The 14,191-nt window shown below is 47.1% G+C and overlaps 1 long non-coding RNA gene across 1 annotated transcript; it reads left to right on the top strand.

The window, feature by feature from the left end:
* The first annotated feature begins 7,157 nt into the window (after positions 1–7,157).
* On the top strand, positions 7,158–12,928 carry LOC132250165 (uncharacterized). Its single transcript, XR_009461789.1, has 3 exons — positions 7,158–7,242; positions 8,525–8,659; positions 12,560–12,928. It is a non-coding gene; the product is annotated as an uncharacterized LOC132250165 (long non-coding RNA).
* Positions 12,929–14,191: the final 1,263 nt, after the last annotated feature.

Here is a 14,191-nt window from a genome sequence, read left to right on the forward strand (position 1 = left end):
CAGGTTAGAACTGTGGTTCACTCCTAATATTAACCTTTCATAAAAACTTATAATGCACTTTATAGTGGGATTAATGCATGATTAACCAAGAGGTCAATGGTCAGTAGTTGCTTATGGATGATAATAACGATGCTTACATATACACTGCAGAATTTAAACTACTGATGCCTATAACATGTTACAATCTCTAATCCAGGGGTGGGCAAAATACAGCTCACAGGCCAGATTTGGCCTGCCAGGCCATTATGTCCAGCCTGGGAGGCCCCTAAAAAAGTTAGTAAGTTAATATTTGTTTGCTTCTGCCTGCCTGTCAAAGATGACAGGAGCCAGGGGCAGTAGGACCCAGGGGGAGCCTCAGCAGGACTGAACAGCCCAGCCCCACCCCACCCCCCAGCCATTTCCTTGCCTTCCTGCCCCCGTACTGCTCCAGCACCACATGGCTCCCAGTTGCATTGTCAGGCCAGGGAGCATGGGGTGCTGGTACCCCAGGCGTGTGTATGTGCATGTGCACGTGTGTGTGTGTATCTGTAGGGCAAGTCCCACATGCACACCCCACCATATACATGCAGGCACACACCGCCTCGCTGCCATACACACAGACACTCACACCCCTAACCACACCCCAGGCACTCCGCCCCACACAACCCCCCACAAACCCCATATACACCCACACCTCACATATCCACACACACACCCACATGATCCCTCACCCCACATCCACTCCTATCCACCCCCCCACAAGCACACCCACACCCTCAGCCCCCCCACAAACCTATACATGATCCCTCACCCTCCCATACTCCCCACCCCCCACAATATACAAGAGTAAGACTTAATATTAAGCTATTATATACAATCATCTCTATGTCCATGTGGAGAAGACTTACTTCAGCTGGGCAAGGAGCAGAGCCAGCAGGATACCACACCAGAGCCAGAGCGCAGTGAAAGTGAAACTGCAATGGGCAGAGATGCTGTGGTAAAGGAAAAAAAAACAGCTGAGCCAGAAGGAGTCAGGATTGGCTCCTATGTTGGCGTGGGCATGCTTCATGGCAGTGTGCCAGGGCCAATTAACTCTCTGGACCCCTTAAGCTAGGATAAAAAGCCTGGCAGGAGGTCAGCAGGGAGAACCAGAAGTCAGGTCCCCGACCGGCCTGAAGGGGCCAGATCCAGAACCCAGTCCCAGAACAGGGACTTGGTGCTTGCCTCAAGAAGGGGTTTTCTCAAATACTCAGGGCCAGGGAAGGCTCAAGGACTTACCTGTAGAGATGTTATGGATATCAGACATCCACAGTGCAGACTGGATCCTGGCAGGACCAAGTAGGATGAGAATTGATGGACCATGGACCCACAGCAAGTACAAGGCTCAAGTAGGGAGTGAGACACCATGGGACAAGACAGCTTGGGATCAGGAAGACGTATAAACAAGGCAAGGGATGGTAGGGAACACTTGGGCCAAACAAAGGGTCTGGGAGCACAGGTGGGCTGAGGAGGGAGAGGAGGATCCAGGTAGTTAACCAAAAACTGCAGCACTGGTGTCATCGGGAAGGCTTTGGCTTCCATGATCACAGCCTCTTTTTGGTGAGAGAGGCAGTGAGCTGCTGGGAAGAGATGGCCTCCACCTCTCTCCACTGGTGAGGAGGCTCTTCTCAGCCAGACTGGCTGACCTGCTCCACTGGGCTTTAAACTAAGCCCACTGGGGGATGGGGGGACTACCACCACTGCTGGCCCACTGAGCAACACTTGCAAAGCCAGCAGGCCAAGGCACTTAAGGGAGCCTACCCCTGCCCCAGCCCTGGTACAATCTGTGGGCAAGGCAAGAGCCCCCAAGGGGACACTTACCTGCCTGTACACAAATGCCAGGAGCTTGGGGAATAAGCAGGAGGAACTCATCCTCCTGCTTGGCACAAATAATTATGATGTCATAGGGATAACGGAGGCCTGGTGGGACTCCACCCATGACTGGACCATGGGTATAGATGGCTATACCCTGTACAGGAGAGATCGAGTAGATAAAAGGGGCAGGGGTGTAGCTCTCTATGTTAAGGAAAGCTGTGCATCCCTGCAAGCTGATATTAGCGACCAAAGCAGACAACTGGAGACCCTCTGGGTTAAAATCCATGGGGAACACAGCACAGGGGACACAACAGTGGGAGTCTACTACAGACCTCCCACCCAAAGTCAAGAGCTTGACCAGGAGTTTGCCCAGGAACTGGCTGAGGCAGCATGCTCCAGGACCATGGTTGTCATGGGTGACTTCAATTACCCAGACATCTCATGGGAGGATCACTCAGCAAAATCTGAGCGGTCACAAAGCTTCCTATCATGTGTGGATGACCTCTACCTGACTCAAGAAGTCTACGGGCCAACAAGAGGTAAAGTGCTGCTCGACCTGGTACTGGCAACTGGAGATGATCTAATTGGTGACCTAGTGATTGATGGGAAGCTGGGTGACAGTGACCACAAGCTGATCACCTTCACCGTCCGCCATAAAGCTGGCAAGTCAGTCAGCAACACCAAAGTCCTTGACTTCAAGAAAGCTGACTTTGACAAGCTCAGGAGGCTTGTCAGTGAGGCCCTAAGGGACCATGACCTCAGGGGGAGGGAAGCCCAGGAAAAGTGGTTGCTCCTCAAGGGAGCGATCCTCAATGCACAGGTTAATTCTATTCCATGTCGGGGGAAAGGCAGCAAGAGGGCACAGCAGCTCCCCAGGCTCTCCAGGGATCTAGCAGACCTCCTGAGGCTAAAAAGAAAGGCCTACAAATGATGGAGGATGGGATTCACCTCCAAGGAGGAATATTCTGCACTGATCCGGTCCTGAAGGGAGCAAACCAGGAAAGCCAAGGCTGCAACTGAACTCCAAATAGCTTCGAGTATCAAGGACAATAAAAAGTCCTTTCTCAGATATGTGGGGAGCTGGAGGAAAAGCAAGGGCAACATTGGACCCCTGCTAAACTAGATGGGACATCTGATAACTGACACCCAGGAAAAAGCCAACCTATTAAATGGGTACTTTGCATCGGTCTTTCATCAGTCCCATGGGACGCCCATGCCTCCTATGAGACAGGGAGGTCTGGGTAAGGGAGATCCCCTGCCCTCCATCAATGCTGACCTCATGAAGGAACACCTTGAGAGGCTGGATACCTTCAAGTCAGCTGGCCCTGACAATCTACACCCCAGGGTACTCAAGGAGCTGATGAGCATCATAGCCCAGCCCCTGGCACGGATCTTTGAAAACTCCTGGCACTCAGGTGTAGTGCCTGAAGACTGGAAGAAGGCCAGTGTGGTGCCTATCTTCAAGAAAGGGAGGAAAGTGGATCCAGCAAACTACAGGCCCATCAGCCTGACCTTTATCCCAGGGAAGGTCTTAGAAAAGTTTATTAAAGAGGCCATCCTTGATGGACTGGCTGACGCCAACATCCTAAGGGATAGCCAGCATGGGTTTGTTGTGGGTAGGTCTTGCTTGGCCAATCTCATTTCCTTTTATGACCAGGTGACCTATCACCTGGACAAGGGAGAAGAGATTGATGTCATATATCTTGACTTCAAAAAAGCCTTCAATCTGGTATCCCATGATCACATCTTGGCGAAACTGGCCAACTGTGGCCTTGGGTCCACCATGATCCGCTGGCTGGGAAATTGGCTCCATGGTCGGACCCAGAGGGTGGTAACTGATGGAAGTCAATTGTTATAGTGCCCTGTGACCAGTGGCATCCCCCAAGGCTCTGTCCTTGGACCCGTATTGTTCAACATCTTCATTAATGATGTGGACATTGGAGTTTGAAGTGGACTGGCCAAGTTCACCAATGACACCAAATTCTGGGGCAAAGCATCCACGCCTGAAGACAGGAGGGTGATCCAGGCTGACCTGGACAGGCTCAGCAAATAGGTGAATGAGAACCTGATCGTGTTTAACACTGAAAAATGCAAGGTTCTCCACCTTGGGGGGGAAAAACCTGCAGCAATCTTATAGGTTTGGCAGTGCTACGCTGACTAGCACTACGGAAGAAAGAGACTTGGGGGTCATCATTGACCACAAGATGAACATAAGCCTTCAATGCGATGCTGCAGCTAGTAAAGTGACCAAAACGCTGGCTTGCATCCATAGATGCTTCTCAAGCAAATCCCACAATATCATTCTCCCCTTGTACTTGGCCTTGGTGAGGCCACAGCTGGAGTACTGCATCCAGTTTTGAGCTCCACAATTCAAAAAGGATGTGGAGAAGCTTGAGAGAGTCCAGAGAAGAGCCACGCACATGATCAGAGGTCAGGAAAACAGACCTTATGATGACAGGCTGAGAGCTATGGGACTCTTTAGCTTGGAAAAGCACAGGCTCAGGGGTGATCTGATGGCCACCTATAAGTTTATCAGGGGTGACCACCAGTATCTGGGGGAATATTTGTTCACCAGAGCACCCCAAGGGATGACGAGGTGCAAAAGTTATAAACTCCAGCAAGACCATTTTAGGCTGGTCATAAGGAAGAATTTCTTTACTGTCTGAGCCCCCAAGGTCTGGAATAGCCTGCCATCGGAGGTGATTCAAGCACCTACATTGAACACCTTCAGGAGAAATTTGGATGCTTATCTTGCTGGGATCCTATGACCCCAGCTGACTTCCTGCCCCTCGGGCAGGGGGCTGGACGTGATGTTCTTCCGAGGTCCCTTCCAGCCATAATGTCTATGAAAACTATGAAACATCCTGATCCCACCATCATAAATTTAAAGGGCCAAGGCACCAAAGTGTACACGATACCAACACCGGTGGTCCAGAAAACAACATCTATGGTTGGCGTTAGGCGAGGTGTAGGGGAGGTGGAACCCCAAGCAGGAAGAACAACAGGGATGACCGAGGGAAGGCACCAGGAGAGACGGGACAAACCATCTTCCTCCTAATTAAAGTAATTTCCAACAAAGACGTGGCAAGAGAGGCACCCTGGGAAGCCAACCAGAGTCCAACCCACTAACAAGCTTGTTTCTTCCCTAAAGCAACAGCCAAGTCAGAAAAGACTCCATGGACTCATCGCACAAGTGAATGGCACAGGAGGTTACAGTCCACTACACAAACACATGTAAATCAGGACAAAAATATTTTTTTGAAATCAGTTAATGAATATTGTAGATGTTTGCTTTTTAGAATATAATTTGGTATTTTTTTGATTCCTTGATGGCAAAACGCCTTGCTGTAAGGAGTCTTTCTGGGGGCAAGGGGAGGGAATTCTGGTGGCAAAGGTCAGGGGTTAGGGAGCAGGACTTCTGGTCTCAAGATGGTGACCAGGGGGCGAGGCACCTGTCAAGGGGAAAGGCTACCCATGTGGCCCTCGACAGCTTGTCAAAACTCGGTAGGCGGCCCTCTACTTGAAATAATTTCCTGCCCCTGTTTTAATCCCTTATGAACAAACCATAAATGAAACCAATAAGACACAAAATGTGGCATCTCTTTAGACCTCCTGCTTCCTAATCCTACAATTGTTCTTCCAGCCCACATTGCCTTACTGATGATATGATTCTTCACATTAGTCATCCCAAACACACCTGCAGCCAAGAAACCAGGAGCAGTAGTTGACACTCGACCATTCTCACCTCAAGTTATTTTTTCCTTTAGCAAATGGGATCGATAACTGCTCTTCACTTCTGTGGCTGAGCATAGCAGACAAATGAATGTAAGAGTTCTGTAAAAGGTCCATTAGTTCCCACTTCTGTTTTTAAGGGGAATTCTGGTAGCCCCTTGGCTTGCCATAAAGAACAGGGTCCATTTATTCTTTATGGCATCATCAGCTGGGGTGTTGGTTGTGCCAGGCCTACGAATCCAGGGGTCTACACCAGAGTGACAGTCATCTTGGATTGGATTGTATCTATGATAAAAGGTAACATTTCTGCTCTTACGCAAAGTATGTTCTAAATTACAGTTCATCAGATGTAGTCAAATGTTTTAGTTTAGCCCATAGAAAAATACCATCTTCTGCAGGAAAAACTGAGAAAATGCTTAAGCATTTTCACTGAAATTTCCTTTTTAAATTTGTTTTTCAAAAAAAGGGGGGGGGTGTTAAGTGCTCTTATTAACTTTTTATAATTTATATTCAATTTAGAAGTAAAAAACCCTTACTTTTCACACATTTCCCCCTTCAATGAAAAGCCCTTTTTGTCAAATTTTCACTTTTGGTACACGCAGATCTAGAGATGATGTTATGGTGTGAAGTATTTTGTGTTAGTACAGCTCAGCACCATCCTCTGGATAAATGCATTTTGAACACTCTGGGGAACAAGAACTGTAGAGACAATAATTAATAATACATATTACTGGACATTGATGGAGAACTAAAATACCCCACTAAGAGTGTTTTTCTCTCTCAAAAGGAGACGTGCTAACTCTTACATTGCCATAAGAGTCTTTCCTTGTACAGTGAGTATGTGCTGTATGCTGCCCCTGTTTCTCTACCTCTCTTCCTATCAAATCTTTTTTTTCAATATTTCTCAGGAGTTCCAGTGTTGTCACATCATATGTCTGTATGAATCACTAATTACCGCCCCCCCCAGTTTAAGCAGCTGACTTAAAAAACCCAAACATGTTTAAGCAGTTGGTTCCCCCCAAAAAAGTTTTCCTTTAAACTTGAAATCAGTAGTTGCTTCAGTAAGAAAAGAAAATCTCCACTTTTTTTGTGTCAAAGGCAGCACTTGTTCTTATACATTTAAAAACTGAAGCTAAATGATTTTTCCCACCTGGGCTGGGGCCCTTTTCTTTTCCCCTGGGTCCCCTCTGCAGAGGGGCAGGGGAATGCTGGAAAGCATGCAGGAGCCTGAGGCCAGATGGTACAGAGTATCAGGGTTTTGAGTCAAGTAGCCGTGTGGGGTTTGGACTGGGAACCCCGGGCAGGAGCTTGCCCCCACAGCCACTCAGGCAGGAGCAGAGATCTGTGCTCCCCAGCACCTCTGCACACTTGCATCAACTCACTGAAGGACCCTTTGCAACGCAGAGGGAACTAGAACCCCCAGCAGACAGCGACCGTGAGGGAGATGATGCACCCACATTCCCAGGGACTAACCTCTTTTGGGTTGAGACTCCCTGTGGCAGCATAAACTGACTGTTTATGCCTGCCACTTTAAGGGCCAGAAGGCAGCAGCTGGCAGGTGCCTGATTAGGGCAGCCATTTTAGATTCAGGGCTGCCCATATAAACAGGGCAGTTCTGATGCTGAGGGGTGAGGCAACAACATTGCCTGGCCAGAGGGTTGCTGGTGTCATCTGGAGGTAAGGGATAGGTGGCTCCTGGTCCTGGGTATGACCTAAAGCTGCACCCTGCCGGGAGCGGATGGCCTGGTGGGGCTCTCAGTGGTGTGGGAGCCCCCAGGAAATGCCAGGCCAGTTACCACCCTGGTGAAAGGCGGGTCGGTGCCTTAACCCCTAGCCCCCACGACCAGGTGGGTGACCCCTTTGTTTGGAGAGCCCAGAGGGTGGACCCTTGGGGATTGAGAGTAAGGGCCATAGCCTCAGGCCTGTCTGGTACACCCATGCTGGGGCCAGGACCAGAAGGGTCAAAGGGCCAAGGGCCCACCACGAGGGATGCCTAAGAGCTGAGAGCCTGGGGTCCCAACTGGCCTGGAGGTGGGCCAGGGCTAGATGAACTGAAGGTCTTGGTGGTGGGACCACACCCGAAGGAGAACCAGTTCAGGGAGCTATGCTGCCCAGTATGATGGCGGAAGAGGCCGCTTGAGGGAAGGAATCCAGGTGGGGTTCAGTAGGAGGAATCTGGGGCCTGGTGTGGGGGCAGGTGATTAAAGGAACATTGTGATGCTATCTGTGAGGCTTGGGCTGTGCTGTAGGGGAGGAATGGAGCTGCAGATAGCGCCTTCTGGCATTGGGGCAGAAAATGGGCAGCTTCCCGCTTATTAACAACTCTATTAATCAATTAACATCAAGGCGTGGCAAGTGAGAACGTGGGCGGTTCACCCAGGAATAGGTGGGCTGGCCACAGCAAGATTGGCCCTGAGCAGGCCCCCTGTTACACTCCCCCACTCTCGGACTGCCAAGCCTGGGGTTGAAATTTCACCGATAGGGATAGGGGTGATACAGGGAATACTTTGAACCAGGACTGTGTTTTGTTTTTTCTTGACTGTATGTCTTGTTCTGGTGTTTGCCTCCATAGTAAATCAGGGATTTGTGTTCATAGTGCTTTTGAGGGAAGAATTATTGGCATTATTGGATACCCTAGTGATTTATTTAGTGCTTCCCAGGTGGTCTGGGTGGGGGCTCAAGTCCAAGTGAGATGTATTTAGTACCCCAAAATTGCACCCGGCCCTTGTTGCTGCTGACAAGTGCTCAGCAGGAGGTTTCACTCTTGTTCCCTCCCCTTCATGCCTTCCTCTACAAAAGGCTTCATTTGAAAGGTTTAAAATGGCTGTATCTCTTCCTGAGCAAAGACTATTATTTAACTGGCTCGTCATCAGGATTTAGAAATCCATCATTTTGCCTTCTCAAAGAGTGCACTTTTATGTAGACTATGTTACTGAGGATGTTCTTCTTTAAACTATAGCTTGAAAAGCATTACTGTACATCTCGCTACAGAGACAAACATGTGCACTTCAGGCAAATAGTGATGGACATGAAACTTCAACAGAGCAGCCAAAGAAACAGCCTGCCAAGCTAACAGAAGCTGCCTACAGCCAAGGTAAACTTATCTGCATTAGTACAAGTATGTTCGGTTAGCAAAGCTGCTGGTTTCTCCTCCGTGCTCTGGTGCTCTATAGAAGGGAGCGATGCATGCTATGCAGCATGAAGTTATACCAGAGTCCAAAAGCTTCATCAGTAAAATGCTTTCTTGAAACTTTCTGCTGGGAAGATAAGGTAGGAATAGCTACAGTAATCTTAAACTCTCACCCTATTAAAAGCATGCCAAGCAAATGTTGGTTATCTACATGAGACTAAACTGAGCACATCATTGACAAAAGTGTTTCTTTTCTTTTGAATTCCAGCCAGGGACAGCTAAAAATAAAAATCACAAGCTAAACAAACTTCTTGCTGTTCCCAGACCATGATAATGTAAAGAAAACTATTTTTAATAGTGTGATGACGGCTCTTATGCTAGTAGTTCAAAGCCTGGAGGGGTACAGCAGCCAGTAGGAAAACCACTCCATCCTGCCTGAACTCTTGGCTGGAGGATTCAGTCTGTTTTGGCTACTAACTAGGAAAATAATCCTGCATAGAAAAGGCTAGCCCTTGAAATAATAGGTTTGTTACAAGATTGAGAGTTACTTGAATTAAAATCCGACCTTCCACTTTTTACAGTCAAGACATTGTTCTACAATGACCATTTCACAAGGTGGTAAACTAAAGGTGTCACCAGCCCAGAGTGTAGAGTCTGACACTTAGGGATGAAGGTATGAATCTGTCCCATGAAATGAGGAACCAAGTTCTCTAATTGGAAGCTGTTTGAGAGTCTCAAAGCTCTAAACTGGTCTCCACCAGGAAACCAACACTCCCACTCTCCTGGTGTTGATTTTAGAAGTTGAAGGGTCAGTCCTCAGAGTCCTTAATGAAACATGCTTTTAAGGCCACATGCAGTATTAAAGGGACAGTACAGAGACCAATACTTGGCAGTCCTATGTTAGCAGGACTCTTTGGGGCATGGTGGCTGACTCCAGATGCAGTTCCCTTTGCATGTAATGCAAAATGCATGACTTCTCAGGATTCTTGAGAAGGAAGAAGAGGCCAGGGTGAAGGCGTGATTCTTATAGAGGTATAAAAGGGGTAAATGAAAGCAGAGACATACATTGGCAGGAGGAGGATCCTGTTGTGTATAAGGTTCTGGGCTGAGACCCTGAAGAACTGAGTTCATTTCGTACAACTGCTGCCAATTTCCTTTGTGATCTTGGGCGGCGCATCTGCTCCTTTGTCTTCTCATTTTACAGATGGTGAATGGAGCTAGTATTTCCACTCCTCCAACAGCACTGTCTGATTTGGTTGTAAACTCTTCAGGGCAGCAGTGGCCTCATGTTCTCTTACTCAGAAGGCAGGGTAGAGGTGCATCTTAAAACTAACTGAATCAGAGATTTGTGAGCAAGAGCTCACTTTGTCAGATGGTACAAATGGACATACAGAAAGCAGACCATAAACTAGGTATGATTTAAATATAAAAGACAAGGAAGTGGGGCAGAAGGGAATGAAAGAGAGAGGGTAGTGCTTTTGCCCAGGAAACTGATACAGTTAATCTGTAAAGTGAGCCTCTACCTTGCCTTCTTCCTGGCTTCAGACTAACCTGACTGTCTCTCTCTCTGTCCTTACACACAATGCCTAAAAATAACTGGGGCCCAGTTTTGGTTGGGTCTCTGGAAGCTGTTCAGTAAAAAATGAAATGATAAATTTGGCAGCCAGAGCTTGCCCCTACTTGTTGTGTGCTTAGAAAAATGCTTGTCTGCCATGGATAAGCTGACCGCACTGAAGAATGAATACGTTTGAGAAAAAGGTAAAGAATTCTTAAAGGACACGCAACAATATTTCTGACTGCTCTGTTCAGGAGTAACCTACCAGTTCAATTTGCTTGCTTGCCTGATTTCCAAAGCACTCTGGCATGCAATACATGCTTCTGAGTAGGAGAGATTGGTGCTCTTGCAGATGGTCTCAGCAGGGGTCAGAGATTTAAACGGCCCTAAAGATTGAAATGTTCAAATATTAAAAAGGCTGTCTCCAGGGGAGCAGAGGTGAGGATGCTTGCACAACTGCTGGCTGCTGTACCATACCTTTTCCATGGAAAGAGAGCCACAGTCATCAGCAGAACAGTTACAGCACTGAATTCACTTGAAATAGGTTGAATATAATAAAGAAGAGTAACTGCTCCTTTGCACAGACTTATGATTCCCAACCTAAGCACGCAGGGTGAACTGTGAGGGTGTCTTATTCCTGCTTTGTGTGCCTGGCTGCCTGCAGCTGGATGTTGTCCACTTTAATTGTAGCAGAGCTTGTAAACTTCAGTGTTGGGGGGAAATGACTCTTCTATCTATTGCAACAGCTGTTTTATACAGTCTGGTTTTTTTTAAAGCTGCCGTAGGATATATTTATCTATTCCATATATTTAAAAAGCCCCTGTTTATACACTGGGATTAAAAAGATGCATATTTCTTAGTAGTGGCTTGTTTTTATCCTCTAACAATCCCTCACACTATTCAAAACTCTTTCGTGCTGATTTTTTTTTTTTTCATTTGGCAAACATTGAATTGGATTCCGCTGTGTGTACACATCACACAAGTTGCTCCTCTTCTGTCCTCAGCTGTGTGCTTTCTAAATGGGTGACTTGCCTTCCTCAAAAACATGCTGAGCTTCTTGCCCAAGGCTGGACAGGTCAGTAAGGGGTTAGTGTCAAAGAATAAACTGTCACAACCTGTCCAATTCAATTAATGTGTGAATGCTCCAGCTGCATAGTTTTTCTTTTTTGTCTTTTTGGGTTTTTTGGATGGGGGGGGGGAGGGTTAAGGTTTTGTTCCATCATATATCTGGTCCAGCTGTCAGGGTTGGGCTGAATCATTTGGCTGTCCGGCCAGATTTGCCGAATCATACTGCCCTACCTGAAAGGCATGGTAAGCTGAGTAAGCAGACCCATCTGAAACATTGTCCTTCTTGCTTATAGTAGCTGGATTATTGGGGGTTTGTGTTCATGACATTAAACACTGTGAAATCCCATGCTTGCATCAGTGTGCTCCACAGGTCTTATTCCATGGACTAGGGCAGGGGTCAGCAACCTACATCCCACAGACACATTTGATCTAATCCACTGACATGGGACTTTGGCAGATTTGGGTGGTACGGTCTTTGGCAGCAGTCATTTTCTTATGCTGTCATGGAGAGAAGTGCCAAGGGCAGGCAGGCCTTTTTCCTGTGCCACCACTGGGAAAAGTAGTGGCAGCAGCTAGGTCCTAGTGCTCACCTTCCCACCTGCCTCTTATGCAAACTGGGTCCATCCAGCCCTCAGCCTTAAAAGGTTGCTGATTGCTAGACTAGAGTCCTGGGGAAGGTTGGAGTGCCTGCCCATAGGAACTATACTAAATCCTGAAGCAGAGACAAAATTTGCCCTTGGGTTGTGTTCTCCCATCCAGTGGCCTGAATTTTTGCCTTCTGTCAAGTATCTTAAAACAATCAGTTCTGGCAACACCTAGAAAAAAGGAGCAGCAGCACCCGGTACAAACAGATGACTTTCTAGAATATCATGAATAAATCTTGCTGGGTTTTTGGTTGTTGCCATGTTAGTCTAAGGACATATTAGGCAGGGAAGGTTGTTTGGGTAGATGTCATATATTTTATTAGACCAACTGAGTAGTTGAAAAAGGTTATTTGCAAGCTTTTGGGCACAATCACCCTTCTTCAGGCAAAGGAAGTCAGAACAGCAGAGAGTCCCTATGCCTGAAGAAGGATGACTGCGCCCAAAAGCTTGCTAAGATCTTTTTCCAGCTACTCAGTTGATCTAATAAAATACATCACATCTACCCAAAGAACTTTGCCTTCCTATGGATAAATCTTAATTGATAAGTTTTGTATGAAGTGCTTAACTGTCTAATCCTCTGCTTTTTTTTATTGACAGTGTGTTCTTCTCTGCAGAATGTTCATTTGAAATGGGGCTAGAAGAGCCCAGGGGAGTTATCTTTTGGTGGCTCATCAAGCCACCAAAAAGCTTGAAGTGCTCCTAGGTGCTCAAAGTGTCCCCACAAGGCAAGCAAAGCTTGTAGTAAAGCACCTGTCAGAACTACAGAGCAGAGTTCCTTGGGATTTATGAAGAGAATCAGAAAGGAAGAAAAGTGCTAGGTAACCAATACTCTGATGCCATACTATTCTCCAAATGTATTTATACTTGGAAGCCTCTAAAACTGGCCAGAAGCCAACCAAATAGCTTGGACACATCGCAGTCCAATATTAAACAAAATATCTGAGGTCAGATTCCTTTCTGGATATAGAATTTGTTGGGCGCCAATGAAGTCTAAATACTCCAGCAAAAAAGGGCCTTTGTGTGGTAAGGGAAGGCATATAGAAATTAGGTATAGATACTTGTAGAGATTAGATATTATGGTTTGTGACACCTAATTTGATGGAAAAATGGTCAAGCTTACATGCTTGATGAAGGATTGGAAAACATACCAATGATAACAAGTCTAGACAATGTTTTAGGAGGTTGACAACATTGGTTTCTTTTGAAGGTAAAGATGTGGCAGGAACAGGAGAAAGATTCTTTGCTTTAGACATTAAGGAAGTGTTTTGTGCCTTACAACCTCCCAAACTGCCTTTCCTTGTTTCCTGGAGTTAAGGGGCATGTGTAGGTGAAACAGGGACCCTAAACTGAAGCAGTAGGTTTTTAAAAACGCCTCTTTAGTTTATGGCTGATTTAAACCCCCCATCTCGTGCACACACCTCGCTGACATACCTGCCTCTCCGGTGGTGGGGGAGGGAGGGCAAGCTGCCAGCAGATGGAGTGGTCCCTGGGCTGTAGGGGGGCTGGTGTTTCCCTCTGCAGCAGCAGGCATCCCCCGGGCGGCACCTGCCTGCAGGCACCAAGCTCGGGCTGTCCTGGGGGCACCGCAGCTGTGGAGGGAAGCACTGGCCCCCCGTGCATTTATCCTGCCTTTAATTATCACGCACACATGCCTCTTATTTCCTCTACACATGGCCAAGGTTGGCAAATGAGTTGACAAATAAGGCAAGATTGTGCCTAGATCTAAAATGCACAGAATAGAGTCAGGAAGAGGAGATCAAAGAAAAAAAGGGTGTCAGCTCCAGTGTCCTTACTAGTGTCAAGAAAATCTCTGTGTTTCATGCCTTCACTATAGCTCAGGAGGACAGCATTTAGTACTACACATCCATATGTAAAATACAGCTACATGGCTTGTGGGTGGTGCCACGTGACTGGTGCAGGGGCAGATTGGGCTAATTCCCTACACTTCCTCTGTGTTGGAAAACTTTATAATGCCTGGGCGGTGGATTTTCTTTCCTATTTAAAGGCTCTGTGGTGGGAGGTGTGGTCTGGGTGTGTCTGATAAGGGACAGGAAGAGACCAGCTCCTGCTTCTTCATGAACTATTAAGAGTTCAACTATTGGAAATTTCTGTTGGCAGTGGTCTTCCCAGCATGCCAAGTACAGAATGAGCAGCACAGCAACAATAGCACTAATTTGAAGTGCTTTAGCAGTTATTTTTGGTGTCTTAAGTGCCAGAGAAGAAAGGAGA

Source organism: Alligator mississippiensis, chromosome 4, assembly GCF_030867095.1.
Source record: "Alligator mississippiensis isolate rAllMis1 chromosome 4, rAllMis1, whole genome shotgun sequence".
NCBI lineage: Eukaryota > Metazoa > Chordata > Crocodylia > Alligatoridae > Alligator > Alligator mississippiensis.